Below are 13,472 nucleotides of genomic sequence, written 5' to 3' on the forward strand. Positions count from 1 at the left end.
CTCAGTAGCCTCATGCTTATGATGTGACAATGCCTAGATGTTACCAGTGATTGATAAATCGGCGTCCAGCCCAAGATGCTAGCCCAGGCAGTGAAACCACATGCAGTTCTGTTGGCTGCATTACACTTCATGTGCAATCACGTGGCATCAGCGCTAGAGGAGCTGGGGCTGCCTGGAGGTGTCAGGAAGCTGCTCCTGTGATGCCTCAGGGGGCAAGACACAGCTCCTTGGTGCCATGCTGGCCAGGGGGAGGCAATTTCAAAGCTCCTGCCGCCTGGCAGCTTCGTTTGGTCCTGGCAGGAAGGTGTGAAGCTGGCGTTCAGAGCTGTTCTGGTGCCCTCAGAGGCAGCCAAGTGCTCTGGGGCACGGAGATGGGAGCAGGGACCGTAGGTAGAGCATGCAGGTGGCTCCCTGCAGCCCATTCTTCTGCACAGAAAGGTGCTCATCCCCCCTTCCTGAGGTTTGAAGTATAAAACCCAGAAGGTGAGTAGGGAGAGGCCTGGGGAACAGAGCAGTGCTCTGAAACTCTTGGTTTTGTGTGTAAACAGCTGGGTCTGTCCAAGGCACCACTGAGTTTCCTTCAGGCCTCAGAGCTGGAGCAATGCCGTAGCCGTGCCAAGCAGAACCCAGGAAGTTTTCACACAGCTCAGTTGTGGGATTTCGATCCCAGATATGCAGCAGGAGCATCTGCTCATCCTGCCCAGGTGCATTCACCTTTCTGGTGTTGCTTCAGTATTTCCCTAGTGAAGAGAGACGAACTCTGTATCGTTCTGCTGACTGTTACAAAAACCATGTGCATGTGTGCAATTGTGTCGATTCGTAACATAGCACACGTATAAGCAATTCAGCAGGGTACTTGTGACCTACTAAAGCTTTTAAAAGCTGTTTCTGTCCCCCAGTGATAAACTTTTATATGTTTTAGACCGAGTTTATTGCTGGCTTCCTCACGTTGAGTTTCACTGATGTCTGCTGCGATCCTGCAGATTTTATTTGTTCTGTCTGAATTACAAGCCATTGAACTTTCCATATTTAACGCTGAGTCCTTTAAATGGTGAGTGGAAAAATCGGTTGCCCTGTTTTCTGCCCTAACTTTTCTGCCCATGGTACCAGCACATAGGGCCAGGCTGGTCTGGTTGGCTCCCTTTCCTTCTTGTCCCTTCGCACCCCGTGGAAACAGAAGAATGGGAACGCAATTAAGCCATCCGTTACAAGTGTTATTTGCTGGACAGGTCCTATTTCTCTTTGAGATAGGGAGAGTTGTGTTGCTTTTAACCTCTGTTAATGTTTATTTTAAGGAACAAAAGTGTTTCAGCGTGGAAGTGCTTTCTGGGACCGGGTCAAGTGATAACTGCCGAGCACAGCAGGTGATTATTGGCCCAGCTTTATCTCTGGTGATAAAGGCCTCCCTTTGGGGTCCTTATCGAGCGCCATGAGAACTGTGTTTCGAGAGGTTTCACAGTGCTGATTTACTCAGTAGAAAATGCCCTCGGCAGCGTTGCTGCTGTCTGAAAGCATAATAAAGTCAAATTGTTGGACTTGCTCCCATGTGGGGCCAGCTTCCTCTCCGAGGGATGTTGAGGTCCTGCAGCAGAACCCCCTGGTCCCTGGTCACCTCTGGTGTTCCTGGAGCAAAATACTCGAGCATGCATTTGGGTTGTGATGCTGCAGCTGTGGTGATCAAGTGACCGGGTTAGGGCTTGGTGGTTTGTTTTCAGCTGTAGGAACAGTGATAAAAACGTCAACGTAGGGATACAGCAAAGCGAAGGTTGAGCCTTACCAGCTCAGCCTTGTTTCAGCATCCATGATGGTTTTCTTCTGCCACTCTTTACTGCCACGTTCATTGAAAATAGATGATGTGTGACTGAAAAGAGCCGGAGGTCAGGAATACACCTTGTATCAGACTTCCAACCTGGAAGAAAACCAGCATTAGGGCAGCAGAGGGATGGTCACCATCATGTGTGTATTCACGATTCCTGACCAGCCCCAGCGCTGGTGCATGGCTGGTAGCTGCTTTTCCTGCAGCAAAGCCACGCTGAGGTGCTAAGATGACCGGGCTTGGCAGAAATCCCAAGGGTTGTTTTGTTTTAAATGCCTGCTGAATTTGGCATCAGAGCCTGTTGGCAGTGACTGCTGCCGTTGGAGACTGGCACCTCCTCCTGTCGGGAGTATCGCCTGCCTCTTGCGGTGAGCATCACTGCTTCGTGTTTTAGCAAATTTTCATCAAATTCTATCAGAGTTTAAAGATGCAGTATGCTGTTGCTAACCTAGCTCAACTATGGCACCCTTCTGCTTTTTGTGCCAGAGCTGTTTTGGTAAGGATTTTGGAGGTTTTCCCCTTCTTTCGCAGACATGGGAGGGAGCCAATTGCAGTACTAGATTACTTCGAATGTTTGTTAAACAGTAGCTTCAGTTATTGGGACTTTTTCTCCATGTTTTGTTGCCCAGTAGCTCATGAAAGAATGCTCTATTCTTTCTCATTCATTGCCCTTTCTAAGGACAACAGCTCTGCCTTAACTGCAAAACCGAGACCTTTCTGCATGATGTGTGTTTTGTGAAAAACATATAGAATTTGAAAGAATAATAACTAAACCTATCTATAAAGAGCCGAGTAAGGCATTTTGTTATTCACTATTTGCAATGTCTTTTTTTTTTTTTTTTTCCCCAGGTTTCTGTTCCCAAAGCTATGAGATTTAAATTTCCCAATTAAAAGAAGTTAAATTAAAGAAAAAAAAATGCCAAAATACTTGTGGCTTGGGAGGCAAAGAATTAACTTTGCCTTCTCATTTAGCAGCACGAAACAAAGACTGCATCGCTTTGCATCCCTCCCAGAGCCGGGCCTTGCAGAGCACTGAGCAAGCCTTTGTGGCCTTCGGTGGTGTAAGTGACAGAAGGGCTCAGTCTCTGCCGCTGAATGGCCGTGGTGACTGCTCACAAAGCCCGATGCAAGGGGCTGCCCAGCCCAGCGCCCGGCTTTAGCTGGGGCACCGAGCTTGTACCGTAACAGCTGACACAGACAGCACAAACAAGACGGGTTTGTTTTTGGGACAAAAAGCAACATGAATATAATTTGTATTGCATGCTTTAAAAAAAAAATAATAATCCTGCTTTTCTGTCAGTGTTCTTAACAAGGGCTTATCCAATGCCTGTTTGTTTCTTGGAATTTTTATTCATTTGGCCAAAAAAGCCATCAATGCCTTGCAAAGCAAAGGAACTTGTCCGTTTGTATAAAATTACTTCAGGTCTTGGATAAATGACAACCTTTCTCAGTGTCACAGTACGCGTGTTGCATTTCTGGCTTGTCTTGCTGCAGGTTCCCTGCATGAGCCGTACAGAGCAAACCTCCCTGCCTCTGGGTTGGTCGTGTCCTGGCCAGGCACCTGGTCTTGGTCTCCTGTGCCTAATGAAGCTGTTGAGATGCAGCTCATAAGCCCTTTGGAGAGGCACGAGAGTGCTGTGGATGTGTGCAGGGAGGGCAGGAGGAGCAGGGATGAACTTGGAAAATGACAGAATCACAGAATGGTTTGGGTTGGAAGGGACCTCAAAGCCCATCTCATTCCAACCCCCTGCCATGGGCAGGGACACCTCCCACCAGACCAGGTTGCCCAAAGCCCCATCCAGCCTGGCCTTGAACACCTCCAGGGATGGGGCATCCACAGCTTCTCTGGGCAGCCTGTGCCAGGGCCTCACCGCCCTCACAGTGAAGAATTTCTTCTTGATGTCTAATCTAAACCTACCCTCTTTTAGGTTAAAGCCATTTCTCCTTGCCCTGTCACCACACCCCCTGACAGAGTCCCTCCCCAGCTTTCCTGTAGGCCTCCTCTGGGCACTGGCAGGCCACTGTAAGGCCTTCCTGGAGCCTTTTCTTCTCCAGGCTGAACAACCCCAACTCTCAGCCTGTCTTTGCAGGAGGGGTGCTCCAGCCCTCTGATCATCCCCATGGCCCTCCTCTGGACTTGTTCTAACAGGTCCATGTCCTTCTTGTGCTGGGGGCCCAAATGCTGAACACTGGTTACTGCTGGGATGCCATAAAACACTGTGAGAAGTGAATGAGCAGCACGAGTACGAAGGCCCTGGTGTGTTGCCTCGCTGAAAGAAAACGCACTGCTAGCCTTGCTGTGTGCTGCCAGGTCCAAACGCCGGAATTTGTGTTCGCTTGCAGCATGGTGCTGGTGGTGGATGTTTTTTATGCCTTCCTATTCGCGTGTGACCAAACAAGAAACCGTGTGTGGCTCTGAGGAGCGCAAGGAAGAGGCGGGGAGGCTTTGATAGGGAGCTCGGTAACATCCCTCAAGTGTGCCTGGAGGAATCTGAAAAAAATCGGGGAGCTCCGAGACAGCTTTTCTGCGGTGTCTTTAGCAATTTTAGCAGTGAGCATCTGCTGTGATTAAGGAGGAGGAGCAGCGTAAGTGCCAACCCAGGTGTGAAACAGGTGAGACTTGAAAGCTGGTGCTTGAGGATGATGAAAAACAGAATGGAAAGGCTCCTCGGTGCTTCGTCTGATTAAAGTTCCTGGATGGTGGGGACAGTGTCTTACTGGAAGTTGCTCTTTCTGGTGCACTGTAGGTAATAATTAGTTTTGAGTGTTTTAAGAAAATTAGGCTTAAAGCAGATTAAAGCTGAAACCTGACAAGGACGATGTTAAATGCCACAGAAATGACACAAGCGTTTCAGGGGATGCCTTTATCGGCCTGGCTAATGGAGTCACACTAGCAATCAGAAATGGATGATGGTAGCGTTATCAAAATCCATTTTGCTGTGCCTTGCTTCTTATTGCCTCTTCCCCAACAGGCCAGCACTGTGAGATGAAGTGATAAAAGGTAGCCAGGCTTTATAGCTGAAGTGCATTTTCTTGTGCCAGAGGAGCAGAAAAGCAAATTCTCCAATTAACGAGGCAGATACTCCTATCGGCCCTTCTGGAGCCTATTTTTCAGGACTCTGCAGATCAGTGCCTTCCGTGCATCTGCTCCTAGCTGCCGAGGATGGCTGTGTGCCTGCACATGTCCTGTGGTGGTAAGGGGCTTTTGTACCGTTGGGCTCATTTGCAGTGCTCCTGCAGCAGAAATCCTCCTGGTTGCTTGTCTTGTTAACTGTTCCTACATACAAAAATCATCAAAGACTTCTTCTCCTCCGCCTCTCCTCCTGCAGAGCCCAGACGAACGCCTCCCGAAGGAAGCGGTGTGAAGTCTCGTAGATCACAGAAGATTTTTCTTCTCTCCTTTCCCTAACCTAATCTGATGGCAAATGGAAAATTGTGCACGCTGCTTCATCCTTTGTAGGTGGCTTCAAGATCTGCAAGCCTCTGCCTGGGCACAGCTACAGATCAGATCTGCCTTTGTCCCTGATGCAGAGCCACCAGCTCTGTGCTGCTCAAGGAGAAGCACGCTCGCTCTCTGGAATAGCTCACTTCTGCTGTTAACCCTTGGTGGGCTTGTGCAAACATTGGGAGGTCAAGCAAACTTGCACCTTGCTGTCGTTGCAGCCGGCAACGTATAAATCTGGCTCACTGATACCTTCCAGTGTTAATAAAAAAAGACGTGTTTAAAATAATCCTAAATGCCAATAGGCTTAGTGACATTTAAGCATGAGCCGTGCTGTCAGTTCATCGGCAGACAAAAGCGGTACGTCTTAATTTGTCTAATTACGCTGTAACATGCAGACCAGCTGCTTCTGGGAACAAAAGCAGTTGATCGCACCATTTTATTAATTGCATATTAATTGCCACATTCATGTTAACCATATGGGAGATGGAGGAATGGAGTGAAGGCTACTTAATGGTGGAGAAGAGAAAATGAACTGAGTGGGATCTTCAGAGAACAAACCCCAGAATGACAGGGTGCATGGTGTTAGCGGCTGGGATCCCAGTTTTAGAACAAATTTGTATTTCCCCCCCCCCCCCGTTAAATTATTATATTTACATCTGAGTGGAAAGGATTGTGCCTTGAATGACGACTGTGTGCTCAGGAAAGCACTCTCTGCAAGTTGGTGGTGAATTTGTTTGGTAATTTGCCGAAGCCAGGCTTGTTAGCACATAGCTGTCTGCCTTTGTCTGCGTCTGTACCGATGGAAGCACCCTCTCTGCTGGGAGCAGTTTGCCATGGGAGCAATGCTAGAGGAGCCAAAAGAAGCACAAAACTTGTTGATTTTTGTACTTGTTGTGATTTTGCTGCAAACTTGTAGGCTCTTTCTCTAGTTGTGTTAAGCCTTGAGCTGAATTGGGCTTCCTATGGCAGTGTTTACTCTCTAGCAGAGATGCAGTAAAATATTGAAACTGTGAAGCTATAGGGTTAGCTTGTGCAAAATACCCACAACAAAAAGCAAACAGTGAGCTGGTTGCTGCTGGTTTGCAGTACTGGATTGTGTTTTAGGATGTTGGTGTTGTTCTTCCTGCAAGCGAGGCTTCAGAAAGCTGCCCTCTACTTTTTTACGGTGCTGCCTGAATCCAGCAGCCACTGGCAGAGGATGCTCGGTGGTTCTCTCAGGCAGGAAATGTAGGTTAGGAGTACACGAGTGGTGACTTCTCGCCGTCACCCCCAGACTGCAATTAGCACGGTCTGGTGGACGCCGACGCGGCAGCCAGCGAGGCTGCGGCGCTGTAGGTGGCAGTCTCCGCGTGCAGCAGCAGCCTCTCCTTCGCCTTGCCCTTTTCACCATGGCAACTATTCTTATTTCGGTTGCAAAGTTTGCATAGTACAGTGGAATAGAGAAGGACGATGCGCCCTTGTTGTTGTCACTCCAGCGCTGGCTTGTTTTAGAGTGCTCTTATAATAGCGAATAACATAAAGTGGTCAGCTTCAGTTTCATTCCGCTCTTTGTTGTACAGGATGTTTTTTTTTTTTTTCCTTTAACCCTACATTTCTCCTTTGCAGATTACTCACAATTTGCCTTTGGTGTAGTTTGCCTATGTTTTTGCTGTGAATTGAGGTTTGTCGTTTGTGGCATCCGCTGCTCTGCGCATTCCCCAGTGGCAAGCTGGGCCTCCGCACCTGCATGTCCTCTTCTTCTGACCCGTGCACGTGCAAACATGGAGAAGTGATATGGTGTGTGCTAAGGATGCTTCCTAAAACAAATCCAGACAAGCCCCACCAAGGTCGGCTTTTGGTGTATTTGCCCTCTCCTCACACTTGTCGAGGAAGGCTTGCAAAGCCCCATTCTGGTACTTTCAAGCTGATGTGGGGGCATCGGGTTTGGTGGGAGAAAGAACCAAGGGCAGTTTATCTCATAGAAAGGAAGCTATGGGCAGATCAAATATCAGTACATCTCATGTGAAGGCACAGGATTGAACCTGAAATATGCTCGAGATGACTGGCTGATTAAATGTGTCTGCTTGGGTATCCCAAAGTGAGTATTTCCACGCGAAATGCTTAGTCCCACCTCATTGCCAACAGATGGCATTTTGCTTGCATTTCCTAAATCTCTCGGAAGAGTTGGAACTGGGAGAGCATGATCATTTTTTAAAAAGGGAGGGGCATCAGTTGGTTTGATTTACACACTGCAAAAAAAAAAAAAAAGAGTATTCAAACTCTATTGGGAAACACAAAAGGAGGCGCAAAGATTGCACAGTTAAGAAATTAGTAACAAGCAATTGAAAAGTAGACTGGATCAGACCTATTCAAAGCATATGTGGTACCAAACAAAGGTGATATTCTTAGGCCTACACAGAAACTGGGGCAGAGGGGTTGTGGTGGTGATTTTTTTTTCATCAGAAAAACGCTTTAAGTGGCTCATCACAATTACATCTCAGTCAATGTCGTAATACACCACAACGGGACCTGGATTGTGGGGATGATGCATGATTGGAAAAACACAGCTTGAAGTGAGGTTTGCCCGCGGTTACAGCAGATACACACACAGCATCTCACTTGTGAGCTGACCGGTTCTGACCTGGAGTCACTGACAGGGAATAAATAGGAAGCCCCATGATGCCAGTTGGGCAGCCACAGCCGAGCGGCACTTAATCAGCCTCCGCATGTCTCCTGTGCACGCGCAGGCATGCGGAGAGCTGAGCGTTACTCATTTAAAGGCAGAATTCTCCAAAGCTCTTAGGCTGCAGCTCCTCTCTTTTGTTTGGAAACTGGTTTTCAATATACCAGCAACCTATGTTGCTCGCTAGATCCTGATCCCTTCAGAGGAATAAGAGCAGGTGTCGCTGGAGACTGAATTGCAGAGAAGGGTGAAAAATTGGTAGGTACTGTGGTGGCCACACGCTGCTCATCCTGAGAGTCTTGTTCCCCTGTTCATCTGATTTCTGGTCTGAGCCACGATGACTGCAGTATAACTTGTCTTCCTCCTTGGCTTTAGTGCTCTCATTTGTTTGTCAGCTGTCCTTGGACGTTTCAACAAGGGCTTTCAGAACAGGGAAGTTCAACACAAAGGGCTGTGGAGGCCCTTCCCTGCTTGTAAATTAAAAAATGTCATGCTCCTCCCTGAGTACGCTTGCCATTGCCCAAAAGCATGGACAGAGTTTTATAAAAGCATTTTTCTGCACCTGTGTGATCTGCTCCTCATTAAACTTGCAGCTGGGTAGCGTCTCCAAAGAAGGTTGACCACCCCTCCCAGCTGAACGATCCCTCGTGGCTTTTTCCAGCAGCAGCTTTCAGCCGGCCCGGCCGGCCTTTTGTTTGTCCAGCGCCTGCCGGGAACGTGGTGGCACGGCCAGAGCAGGGGCAGCGCGCTGCTCTTCGGCAGATGGTGGCAGCGATGTCAGGGTAAATAATTCATGGCGTCAGGGAAAAAAGCACCCCTTTATGTCCAGCAGCTGAAGGTGAGTGCAAGTGTTTTCCCGTTTGTGGTGCAGCCTTGTCCTCTTAGGGTTTTCCTAATCAGAAGAGGAGCGGGATGCTGGTTGCCCTGACATAACAAGAAGTATTTCCAGGGCTTATATGAACACAGTGTCTGAATGTCTTCATTCCTGGAGTAGGGTGTGTGCTTTTTACAGAATATTATACACCGTGGGCTGCCTCAGAGATGTTTAACAGCTGTAGCTGGAACTATTTTACACAAACCAGCTGTGGTTTAAAAACAGAAATGTAAATTGAGTTTTGGTGTGCGTTCGTTTAGCTGATTTCTGGCATGGTGGCAAAGTAGAGATCGTGCTAGGCAGCGCTTCTGTCTGTCTAAATCAAACTGGGACTGAAGTTTGTTTAGTGCTGTACTGCAGCATCCTTAAAAGATGTGAAAGACTAGAACTGGTTTTATCATTATCCAGAGGGATGGGAGTGAGGAAGAGGCTCCTCATGCATAATACATTCTGCAGAATAATTTTGGGAAAATACAGATGTGGTTTTATTGATTCATTTTCCCAAGGGTGTAAACTTTATTCACATTGACTGTGTTATTGATCTCCCCCCTCCTCCTTTACATTCACATCAAATATTCCCCTCCAGGGGTCAGACCTGCCCTGAAGCCTGTGGGAAGCATCTCTCAAAGGTTTCTCACCTGGCTCTTTCTTCCAAGCTATGTTTAAAGCCATGCTTCCCTTCTTTCCTCCATAATCTGTGATGCAAAATGCTGTGCAGGTCCAATTCTGTAATTGTCAAAGCTGTAAGTAATTAACTGTCATACCTGGACAAATTTGTAACCCAAAGTTGAATTGGGATCATTGTGTATAGTTATAAAATGCAGCCACTGGTAAGCATGGATGATTTATCAACTATCTTGAAATGCCAGGGATTTATTATAGTTGTTTGCTTAGTAGTAGTAAACTACTGGTATTTCTGCCTTCTCACTGTCCTCTTAGTGACAGATGTTGGTATGTTTTAAGAATGGCAGAGCTGGGCAAGACAGTTGATTGTCGCAAGGTTATTGCCTAGGCTGGAAAACCCATGGTATTTCTGGCCACAATTTTGTTTTAGACTTCATGTATTTTTCAATGTATTTGTTTGCAGTGTCTCTGATCAAATCTTGGAAGTTGTAGGGTTGTGGTGTGTCTCATACTGGCAAGATGACACATTTAGAAGATCTTTCAAAAATAACTTGGTAGCTTTAGTGTAAGCAGTGTTGGTCTGAAATTTGGTAGTGATGATGCTGTCTCTGGACTTCCTCTAAGGTTTTCAGACACAAAGTATTGGCAGAAGCATTTCTACAGCTACCATTAGTGGCCTTGAGTTTTGTACTTACACTCCTCCCCTCCGATGCCTTCTGTGTAATTCATGTTTTGTGCTAAGAAGGGAAACTGGAGATAGCAAAAAAAGACATTTTAGCAATTAAAATGGAATTTTTCATTTTTGAGTAGCGTATGTTACACCCCTTGATGTTAAAGCTTTACTGTTTGTTCAGTTTTTCTGATGTTCTCCAGTCAAAGCAGGGAATAACCAGTTTCTCTAAAACAAGAAAAACTATAGGGATCTACAGTAAGGATTCTGGAGGAAAAAAAAATAATAGGGCGCTTCTTTCCCTTTCTGGCAGGAAATGAAGGCAGAAACAGCAGAATTAAATCAGGAGATGAGAGAATTTCCATTTTTCATCTTTCTGTGGATTGCCTTTTGATCAAGTAGATGGTGATGCCTGTATTTGCTTAATGCCCCCTCCTTTTTATTTACTGATAATTAAAAATCTTTATAGTTGGTGTGCTCACAGGCCCTTCTTGAAGATGTTTGGTGGTAAGACACCTTCTTCACAGTGGCATCATGTAAACCAGTAGATGCATTTGCCTGGTGATCAAATGAAGTGCAGCTGTACGGCTGTTAATATTGACTGAACACAGCACGGAGTGAGGTTTGCTTGACTGGGTATGATTAATAACAAAGACGTTTGCATCTGTGACTCTTTTAATCAAACAGGTGGCAATAAAAATTTAAGTTATCCACATTATAAATTTCAAAAGTTCAACCAATTAGCAGTATGAATTTAGGAGGCTGTCCTTTCATTATCAAGGCTTTATTGAGAGTGTCTAATTACAAGATGCAGACTACAAAAAGGTCATTTTGAAATTTGTTTTCAAAATCTATTGGTATTTGATTGTGTCTGACATCAGCATGTACATGAGCAGCTGAAGACATTGTCTGGAGATGCTGTGGTATAGGTGCTGGCTCAGCTGTGTGCTTAGCAGCTTGAAACAGATCACCGAGTCCTGCAACAACACAATGATTAGGTGACTGTCGCGTGGGCTTGATGCCTGCCTTTGGTTGGAGAATATAGTCTTTCAAGGTAGTTTGTGCCACTATTTAATTGGAACATGCCCAGCTGTTCAGATTTTGTCAATTCTTAGGGCTTTAGGGAAAATGCCAAATGTCGTAACTGCTGAAATCCATTTATTGTTTGTGAACCTTAGCTTTTACTCACTTTGGGGAAGTAAACTGAAAGTTCCTAACTAAGAAACAAAACTTGCTTTCAACCTGCTATGCCAGACAGTGAGCATTGTTTGATTTTTGCATTAACAGGTACAGAACTGTCAGAAAGCTGGTAGTTTTCAAGGATTTTATTTTTTTTAATTTACAGATTGCAAAGTTCTCAGAAAACTACAGGACATACCAGCCTAATTTTGAGAGAAAGTGTCTTGGAACTTTAGAAAAGAAAAAAAAAAGAGAGAGAGAAAAAAAAGAATTTGCTAGCTCTTCGTGCTAACTCCTTGTACCAGGATAATCCATATATAACTAAAAGCCTCCCAAAGAGCAGTGTTGGGAGGGGAGGCTGAGATATGCTGCAAGAATTCTTTCTATGACCTTCAAATAAGTGAAATGAGCGGGCTTTAGGACACCCCTAAAGAGAATGCAGACTGAGATTAATTTAAGATGTCTGTTGGATATTAGTGGGGATCCACAAGTGCACAGCTGCCAAAGACGGAATTACAGACCTGACAAGGAGACAGTGTGGGACAGAAGTCCAGCAGGGGTAGGTTTGCAGTCTGGTTTTGTTGGTTTCACTCTGAGTCCCACAGAATGAATAAATGTGAAAAGTTAAGCAAACTTGCTCACGTTGTGTTGGTTTTTTTTCCCCCCATCCCTAAGACAGAAGAGGACTATCTTTGCCATGGTGCATTTTTAGGGCAAATAAAAGTAAGATGATGCAAAGATTTGCTGCAGCCACTTTTGATCAGTTCTTCAGGATAAGCCGTAGCACAGTGGATTTGGAATTTAAAATCCCAATGTTTCCTGGTGGAATGTTAAAAGGGTCTTCCTATGGGGAGAGCTAGAGCTAAGGATTCGTCTGGAAGCTGAGTTTACCTTAGTCCAGGAATGGCCACAGGCTTGTGTCCTGCAATTTAAAACAAAGACATTCAACACAACTGCACATCCACTAAACGTTATCTGCTCTGTCTGCAGACACAGTGTGTCAGGAGATGCTCTACCTGAGCAGAGCTGCTGCTTTGTCTGCATGCAGCTGGAAATTCTCCCTATTCTCTCTGGTGATGCGTTTGCATGATAGAGGATCTGTGGCAAGATGTTTTGAATTGCAAAAGGAATGAATTAGCTTTATTGTGCTGTGACCTAAATAGGATCATCAGATCAATCCGCCTGCTGCCTTTCTGTCCTCTCTGGCTTAGGTTGTGCTGCTGCTGCTTTTCCCTCTCATCTTCCCCTCTCTTCCCCCGCCAGGCAGCCCCCTGGCCAGAGCCCGGAGCTGTAATCCCTCGTGGGATGAATAAATGAAGGGACTCTCTTTAAGGCAATACCTGCCCGGTAATTGCCTGCGTGGAGACAGGCTTGGTGCTTCCCCATGAGTTCACTGGGCCGGGGGTCCCTCTTTTCTTTTGTGGTGGCTTTGGGATAAAATACTTCTCGTCCTTTGTTCCCTCTCCCCCGTGCATTCTCCTCTTCATCTTGATCGCAGGTCTAATGAATTGCGATTGCCTGGTAGCTGGGGAAGTATCGTGCTTCACCCAGGCCGAGGGTGCCTTGAAAGAGGCCTTTGTGAGTGGCCTCGCTTGGAGAGCGGAGGGCAGCTGAGTGCCTCGCCGCTTGGGACGGGTGGCCTTTGTGGGGGGAGCACTTTTGTTCTTCTGAAAAATGCCAGGAGATGGCCAGACGAGATCGGCTCTGAAAGGAGGAAAAAAAAGCCCTTGCAATCATAAATTATTAATTCCTGTCGTCTGCAGGGCTGGGTTTGAATCCATTTAAACACCAGCAAGTGCTTGGAGGCATGGGTGAAGGTGGCCAGAGCAGCAGTAAAGCCTGAACACAGCTACATTTGGTGTTTCTTATTGCAGGTGCTTCGTGTTAGTTTTCCTAATGACAGAAGTCCCCAGTAGAAGTACAGGTACATTTTTTCAGGCAGCATGGCCTTAAAAATACAACGGCCTTGCCAAAGGCTTCTTCCTCTGTAGCCTCACATGAGCTGATTTTGATTTGAAATTTTATTTCAAGCGAGTGACTGAGATCGGTAAAAAGCAAACGCATTGATTCATGGTGCTGATTCCATCTGCTTTCCAGCGTTTTAACTTTCCCTTTTGGTTATTGCATCGAGGCTCTCTGGAAGAGCTCTTGACGTGCAGTTCCTGGTTCAGTTACACATTTTCTCTTTTTTTCCTCTCTTAA

At 46.2% G+C, this 13,472-nt stretch overlaps 1 protein-coding gene across 5 annotated transcripts in view; it reads left to right on the plus strand.

Annotated features, from left to right (window-relative positions):
- Nucleotides 1–13,472, plus strand: part of NHSL1 (NHS like 1) — a 97,688-nt gene that overhangs the window by 31,300 nt on the left and 52,916 nt on the right. The window lies entirely within an intron of this gene.

Source organism: Aythya fuligula, chromosome 3 (assembly GCF_009819795.1).
Source record: "Aythya fuligula isolate bAytFul2 chromosome 3, bAytFul2.pri, whole genome shotgun sequence".
Taxonomy (NCBI): Eukaryota; Metazoa; Chordata; class Aves; order Anseriformes; family Anatidae; genus Aythya; species Aythya fuligula.